Source organism: Salvelinus alpinus, chromosome 38 (genome assembly GCF_045679555.1).
Source record: "Salvelinus alpinus chromosome 38, SLU_Salpinus.1, whole genome shotgun sequence".
Lineage (NCBI taxonomy): Eukaryota > Metazoa > Chordata > Actinopteri > Salmoniformes > Salmonidae > Salvelinus > Salvelinus alpinus.
Genome location: NC_092123.1, coordinates 1 through 7,500, shown reverse-complemented (window position 1 = coordinate 7,500; position 7,500 = coordinate 1). Strand labels below are relative to the sequence as shown.

General features: G+C 42.2%; 9 non-coding genes across 9 annotated transcripts; all 9 read left to right on the top strand.

Moving 5' to 3' along the window:
• Window positions 1–587: 587 nt before the first annotated feature.
• On the top strand, window positions 588–670 carry trnal-cag (transfer RNA leucine (anticodon CAG)). The gene has a single exon. It is a non-coding gene; the product is annotated as a tRNA-Leu (tRNA).
• Window positions 671–965: 295 nt separating this feature from the next.
• On the top strand, window positions 966–1,047 carry trnas-aga (transfer RNA serine (anticodon AGA)). The gene has a single exon. It is a non-coding gene; the product is annotated as a tRNA-Ser (tRNA).
• An 836-nt stretch (window positions 1,048–1,883) lies between these two features.
• Window positions 1,884–1,966, top strand: trnal-cag (transfer RNA leucine (anticodon CAG)). Its single transcript has one exon. It is a non-coding gene; the product is annotated as a tRNA-Leu (tRNA).
• A 295-nt stretch (window positions 1,967–2,261) lies between these two features.
• trnas-aga (transfer RNA serine (anticodon AGA)) lies at window positions 2,262–2,343 on the top strand. The gene has a single exon. It is a non-coding gene; the product is annotated as a tRNA-Ser (tRNA).
• A 1,331-nt stretch (window positions 2,344–3,674) lies between these two features.
• On the top strand, window positions 3,675–3,757 carry trnal-cag (transfer RNA leucine (anticodon CAG)). The gene has a single exon. It is a non-coding gene; the product is annotated as a tRNA-Leu (tRNA).
• Window positions 3,758–4,081: 324 nt separating this feature from the next.
• Window positions 4,082–4,163, top strand: trnas-aga (transfer RNA serine (anticodon AGA)). Its single transcript has one exon. It is a non-coding gene; the product is annotated as a tRNA-Ser (tRNA).
• Window positions 4,164–5,494: 1,331 nt separating this feature from the next.
• Window positions 5,495–5,577, top strand: trnal-cag (transfer RNA leucine (anticodon CAG)). The gene has a single exon. It is a non-coding gene; the product is annotated as a tRNA-Leu (tRNA).
• Window positions 5,578–5,872: 295 nt separating this feature from the next.
• trnas-aga (transfer RNA serine (anticodon AGA)) lies at window positions 5,873–5,954 on the top strand. The gene has a single exon. It is a non-coding gene; the product is annotated as a tRNA-Ser (tRNA).
• A 1,330-nt stretch (window positions 5,955–7,284) lies between these two features.
• Window positions 7,285–7,367, top strand: trnal-cag (transfer RNA leucine (anticodon CAG)). The gene has a single exon. It is a non-coding gene; the product is annotated as a tRNA-Leu (tRNA).
• The last annotated feature ends 133 nt before the right edge of the window (window positions 7,368–7,500 follow it).

Below are 7,500 nucleotides of genomic sequence, written 5' to 3'. Positions count from 1 at the left end.
GATTTCCCCCATTTTGACATGTGGACCTGTTGTCACTCTTACCCTGACAGATTGCTCCAGACACTTTTTTGGTCCTATCTGAGGGATTTTTATATTCATGTCAAAATGGCCATATTCTGAAGACACTCTTATAGTCTTCAGGGTAATCGAAGTCGCCGCATCTAAAGTCAAGCCACAGGTCACAGGTGAGCTGCCTTGTTAAACCCTAAAAATAAATAAAAACAAGATTGCGCTGCAAATACCCATTAAGCCATTTGTTAAGATTTCCCCCATGTGGACCTGTTGTCACTCTTACCCTGATGGTTGCTGATACTTCCAGACACCTTTTCGGTCTTATCTGAGCAATTTGATCATTTATATCAGAATGTCCATATTCTGAGGCCACTTTAGCGCTCAATCAATGACGATTTTCTACGCGTTTCCCATTGAAGGCCATATTGAGGTTAAATCAATGACTGGAGCTTGTAATTGATAAAAACAAATGACTATTGAAAGTGCAAGTCAGTATCGTGCATTTACTGGTCTTTATTTACTGGTCATTTACTGGTCTTCTACTCTTTAACCCGAAACCCAGTTACTGTCCAGCAGTCAGGATGGCCGAGCGGTCTAAGGCGCTGCGTTCAGGTCGCAGTCTCCCCTGGAGGCGTGGGTTCAAATCCCACTTCTGACAGTTGTTTAGCGCCTCTCGCGCAGGAGTCATGCTGCTTTGCAGTAATAATCAGAAGATGAAATAACAACTTCACACAGTGAAATAACAATTAGTAAATTATCCCTCTCAACCTTCTGGAGCTGGACAAAGAAAATAAGAAAAAGCAGTACTTAATAACAACTGAATGAGGGGAACATTTCATGAAGTTAATGCATTATAGTGACTTACTACATTATCCTTCAGTTATTACATTATCGTTTGCTGTAGGCTATGCCTGCCGGGCCCTTCACTTCTAACAAACAATTCTACTGTCACAGTTGTCGTGGCCGAGTGGTTAAGGCGATGGACTAGAAATCCATTGGGATCTTCCCGCGCAGGTTCGAATCCTGCCGACAACGAAAATTCATTTTTTTGACCCCTCCGGAGGTGGAAGTTTATTCGTGTTTCATATACCAATCACATCCTCTCAGATCTCCACAAGTACATAGGATCAGGTGTCCATTTGGGATAGGACTGCAGGCCATCTATCTCACCTCACACATTTACACACCTGGTTATCCGTCCCTAGCTCATGGGCAACAGTAGCATGATACACTCAAAAATACAACAACAGGATTCTCATGAATAACCATTAAGCCTTTTGCTAAGATTTCCCCCATTTTGACATGTGGACCTGTTGTCACTCTTACCCTGACAGATTGCTCCAGACACTTTTTTGGTCCTATCTGAGGGGTTTTTATATTCATGTCAAAATGGCCATATTCTGAAGACACTTTTATAGTCTTCAGGGTAATCGAAGTCGCCGCATCTAAAGTCAAGCCACAGGTCACAGGTGAGCTGCCTTGTTAAACCCTAAAAATAAATAAAAACAAGATTGCGCTGCAAATACCCATTAAGCCATTTGTTAAGATTTCCCCCATGTGGACCTGTTGTCACTCTTACCCTGATGGTTGCTGATACTTCCAGACACCTTTTCGGTCTTATCTGAGCAATTTGATCATTTATATCAGAATGTCCATATTCTGAGGCCACTTTAGCGCTCAATCAATGACGATTTTCTACGCGTTTCCCATTGAAGGCCATATTGAGGTTAAATCAATGACTGGAGCTTGTAATTGATAAAAACAAATGACTATTGAAAGTGCAAGTCAGTATCGTGCATTTACTGGTCTTTATTTACTGGTCATTTACTGGTCTTCTACTCTTTAACCCGAAACCCAGTTACTGTCCAGCAGTCAGGATGGCCGAGCGGTCTAAGGCGCTGCGTTCAGGTCGCAGTCTCCCCTGGAGGCGTGGGTTCAAATCCCACTTCTGACAGTTGTTTAGCGCCTCTCGCGCAGGAGTCATGCTGCTTTGCAGTAATAATCAGAAGATGAAATAACAACTTCACACAGTGAAATAACAATTAGTAAATTAACCCTCTCAACCTTCTGGAGCTGGACAAAGAAAATAAGAAAAAGCAGTACTTAATAACAACTGAATGAGGGGAACATTTCATGAAGTTAATGCATTATAGTGACTTACTACATTATCCTTCAGTTATTAAATTATCGTTTGCTGTAGGCTATGCCTGCCGGGCCCTTCACTTCTAACAAACAATTCTACTGTCACAGTTGTCGTGGCCGAGTGGTTAAGGCGATGGACTAGAAATCCATTGGGATCTTCCCGCGCAGGTTCGAATCCTGCCGACAACGAAAATACATTTTTTTGACCCCTCCGGAGGTGGAAGTTTATTCGTGTTTCATATACCAATCACATCCTCTCAGATCTCCACAAGTACATAGGGATCAGGTGTCCATTTGGGATAGGACTGCAGGCCATCTATCTCACCTCACACATTTACACACCTGGTTATCCATCCTTCTAGCTCTATAGGCAACAGTAGCATAGGTTACAGGTTTGTGGGCAAGCCACAGATTTCAGGTGAGATCCCATGATACACTCAAAAATACAACAACAGGATTCTCATGAATAACCATTAAGCCTTTTGCTAAGATTTCCCCCATTTTGACATGTGGACCTGTTGTCACTCTTACCCTGACGGATTGCTCCAGACACTTTTTTGGTCCTATCTGAGGGATTTTTATATTCATGTCAAAATGGCCATATTCTGAAGACACTCTTATAGTCTGCAGGGTAATCGAACTCGCCGCATCTAAAGTCAAGCCACACGTCATAGGTGAGATGCCTTGTTAAACCCGAAAAATATAATAAAAACACGATTGCGTTGAAAATAACCATTAAGCCATTCAGGTCGCAGTCTCCCCTGGAGGCGTGTGTTCGACATCCACTTCTGACAACTCTTTAGCGCCTGCATGTCATGCTGCTTTGTTGAAAACCAGTTGATAAATAAATGACTTACGGTAATGGAAATAACACCTAGTTAATATGACTAGTGAATAACTATCGTATTTGTAACATTCTGCAAAAACAGCTAGTTGATGAGAGGCTGAAAGAGAATTGCAAGAATCGCGCAATTTCCCAAACAGGCAAATAACAAAAGGCATCTCGGAAGGCACAACTCGTCGGTCGTTGTCAGTGGATTGTATTGGCGGGAAGAACAAAAATATAGTCTTCAGGATAATCGAAGTCGCCGCATCTAAAGTCAAGCCACAGGTCACAGGTGAGCTGCCTTGTTAAACCCTAAAAATAAATAAAAACAAGATTGCGCTGCAAATACCCATTAAGCCATTTGTTAAGATTTCCCCCATGTGGACCTGTTGTCACTCTTACCCTGATGGTTGCTGATACTTCCAGACACCTTTTCGGTCTTATCTGAGCAATTTGATCATTTATATCAGAATGTCCATATTCTGAGGCCACTTTAGCGCTCAATCAATGACGATTTTCTACGCGTTTCCCATTGAAGGCCATATTGAGGTTAAATCAATGACTGGAGCTTGTAATTGATAAAAACAAATGACTATTGAAAGTGCAAGTCAGTATCGTGCATTTACTGGTCTTTATTTACTGGTCATTTACTGGTCTTCTACTCTTTAACCCGAAACCCAGTTACTGTCCAGCAGTCAGGATGGCCGAGCGGTCTAAGGCGCTGCGTTCAGGTCGCAGTCTCCCCTGGAGGCGTGGGTTCAAATCCCACTTCTGACAGTTGTTTAGCGCCTCTCGCGCAGGAGTCATGCTGCTTTGCAGTAATAATCAGAAGATGAAATAACAACTTCACACAGTGAAATAACAATTAGTAAATTATCCCTCTCAACCTTCTGGAGCTGGACAAAGAAAATAAGAAAAAGCAGTACTTAATAACAACTGAATGAGGGGAACATTTCATGAAGTTAATGCATTATAGTGACTTACTACATTATCCTTCAGTTATCGTTTTTTACTACATTATCCTTCAGTTATTAAATTATCGTTTGCTCTAGGCTATGCCTGCCGGGCCCTTCACTTCTAACAAACAATTCTACTGTCACAGTTGTCGTGGCCGAGTGGTTAAGGCGATGGACTAGAAATCCATTGGGATCTTCCCGCGCAGGTTCGAATCCTGCCGACAACGAAAATACATTTTTTTGACCCCTCCGGAGGTGGAAGTTTATTCGTGTTTCATATACCAATCACATCCTCTCAGATCTCCACAAGTACATAGGGATCAGGTGTCCATTTGGGATAGGACTGCAGGCCATCTATCTCACCTCACACATTTACACACCTGGTTATCCATCCTTCTAGCTCTATAGGCAACAGTAGCATAGGTTACAGGTTTGTGGGCAAGCCACAGATTTCAGGTGAGATCCCATGATACACTCAAAAATACAACAACAGGATTCTCATGAATAACCATTAAGCCTTTTGCTAAGATTTCCCCCATTTTGACATGTGGACCTGTTGTCACTCTTACCCTGACGGATTGCTCCAGACACTTTTTTGGTCCTATCTGAGGGATTTTTATATTCATGTCAAAATGGCCATATTCTGAAGACACTTTTATAGTCTGCAGGGTAATCGAACTCGCCGCATCTAAAGTCAAGCCACACGTCATAGGTGAGATGCCTTGTTAAACCCGAAAAATATAATAAAAACACGATTGCGTTGAAAATAACCATTAAGCCATTCAGGTCGCAGTCTCCCCTGGAGGCGTGTGTTCGACATCCACTTCTGACAACTCTTTAGCGCCTGCATGTCATGCTGCTTTGTTGAAAACCAGTTGATAAATAAATGACTTACGGTAATGGAAATAACACCTAGTTAATATGACTAGTGAATAACTATCGTATTTGTAACATTCTGCAAAAACAGCTAGTTGATGAGAGGCTGAAAGAGAATTGCAAGAATCGCGCAATTTCCCAAACAGGCAAATAACAAAAGGCATCTCGGAAGGCACAACTCGTCGGTCGTTGTCAGTGGATTGTATTGGCGGGAAGAACAAAAATATAGTCTTCAGGATAATCGAAGTCGCCGCATCTAAAGTCAAGCCACAGGTCACAGGTGAGCTGCCTTGTTAAACCCTAAAAATAAATAAAAACAAGATTGCGCTGCAAATACCCATTAAGCCATTTGTTAAGATTTCCCCCATGTGGACCTGTTGTCACTCTTACCCTGATGGTTGCTGATACTTCCAGACACCTTTTCGGTCTTATCTGAGCAATTTGATCATTTATATCAGAATGTCCATATTCTGAGGCCACTTTAGCGCTCAATCAATGACGATTTTCTACGCGTTTCCCATTGAAGGCCATATTGAGGTTAAATCAATGACTGGAGCTTGTAATTGATAAAAACAAATGACTATTGAAAGTGCAAGTCAGTATCGTGCATTTACTGGTCTTTATTTACTGGTCATTTACTGGTCTTCTACTCTTTAACCCGAAACCCAGTTACTGTCCAGCAGTCAGGATGGCCGAGCGGTCTAAGGCGCTGCGTTCAGGTCGCAGTCTCCCCTGGAGGCGTGGGTTCAAATCCCACTTCTGACAGTTGTTTAGCGCCTCTCGCGCAGGAGTCATGCTGCTTTGCAGTAATAATCAGAAGATGAAATAACAACTTCACACAGTGAAATAACAATTAGTAAATTATCCCTCTCAACCTTCTGGAGCTGGACAAAGCAAATAAGAAAAAGCAGTACTTAATAACAACTGAATGAGGGGAACATTTCATGAAGTTAATGCATTATAGTGACTTACTACATTATCCTTCAGTTATTAAATTATCTTTTGCTGTAGGCTATGCCTGCCGGGCCCTTCACTTCTAACAAACAATTCGACTGTCACAGTTGTCGTGGCCGAGTGGTTAAGGCGATGGACTAGAAATCCATTGGGATCTTCCCGCGCAGGTTCGAATCCTGCCGACAACGAAAATACATTTTTTGACCCCTCCGGAGGTGGAAGTTTATTCGTGTTTCATATACCAATCACATCCTCTCAGATCTCCACAAGTACATAGGGATCAGGTGTCCATTTGGGATAGGACTGCAGGCCATCTATCTCACCTCACACATTTACACACCTGGTTATCCATCCTTCTAGCTCTATAGGCAACAGTAGCATAGGTTACAGGTTTGTGGGCAAGCCACAGATTTCAGGTGAGATCCCATGATACACTCAAAAATACAACAACAGGATTCTCATGAATAACCATTAAGCCTTTTGCTAAGATTTCCCCCATTTTGACATGTGGACCTGTTGTCACTCTTACCCTGACGGATTGCTCCAGACACTTTTTTGGTCCTATCTGAGGGATTTTTATATTCATGTCAAAATGGCCATATTCTGAAGACACTTTTATAGTCTGCAGGGTAATCGAACTCGCCGCATCTAAAGTCAAGCCACACGTCATAGGTGAGATGCCTTGTTAAACCCGAAAAATATAATAAAAACACGATTGCGTTGAAAATAACCATTAAGCCATTCAGGTCGCAGTCTCCCCTGGAGGCGTGTGTTCGACATCCACTTCTGACAACTCTTTAGCGCCTGCATGTCATGCTGCTTTGTTGAAAACCAGTTGATAAATAAATGACTTACGGTAATGGAAATAACACCTAGTTAATATGACTAGTGAATAACTATCGTATTTGTAACATTCTGCAAAAACAGCTAGTTGATGAGAGGCTGAAAGAGAATTGCAAGAATCGCGCAATTTCCCAAACAGGCAAATAACAAAAGGCATCTCGGAAGGCACAACTCGTCGGTCGTTGTCAGTGGATTGTATTGGCGGGAAGAACAAAAATATAGTCTTCAGGATAATCGAAGTCGCCGCATCTAAAGTCAAGCCACAGGTCACAGGTGAGCTGCCTTGTTAAACCCTAAAAATAAATAAAAACAAGATTGCGCTGCAAATACCCATTAAGCCATTTGTTAAGATTTCCCCCATGTGGACCTGTTGTCACTCTTACCCTGATGGTTGCTGATACTTCCAGACACCTTTTCGGTCTTATCTGAGCAATTTGATCATTTATATCAGAATGTCCATATTCTGAGGCCACTTTAGCGCTCAATCAATGACGATTTTCTACGCGTTTCCCATTGAAGGCCATATTGAGGTTAAATCAATGACTGGAGCTTGTAATTGATAAAAACAAATGACTATTGAAAGTGCAAGTCAGTATCGTGCATTTACTGGTCTTTATTTACTGGTCATTTACTGGTCTTCTACTCTTTAACCCGAAACCCAGTTACTGTCCAGCAGTCAGGATGGCCGAGCGGTCTAAGGCGCTGCGTTCAGGTCGCAGTCTCCCCTGGAGGCGTGGGTTCAAATCCCACTTCTGACAGTTGTTTAGCGCCTCTCGCGCAGGAGTCATGCTGCTTTGCAGTAATAATCAGAAGATGAAATAACAACTTCACACAGTGAAATAACAATTAGTAAATTATCCCTCTCAACCTTCTGGAGCTGGACAAAGAAAA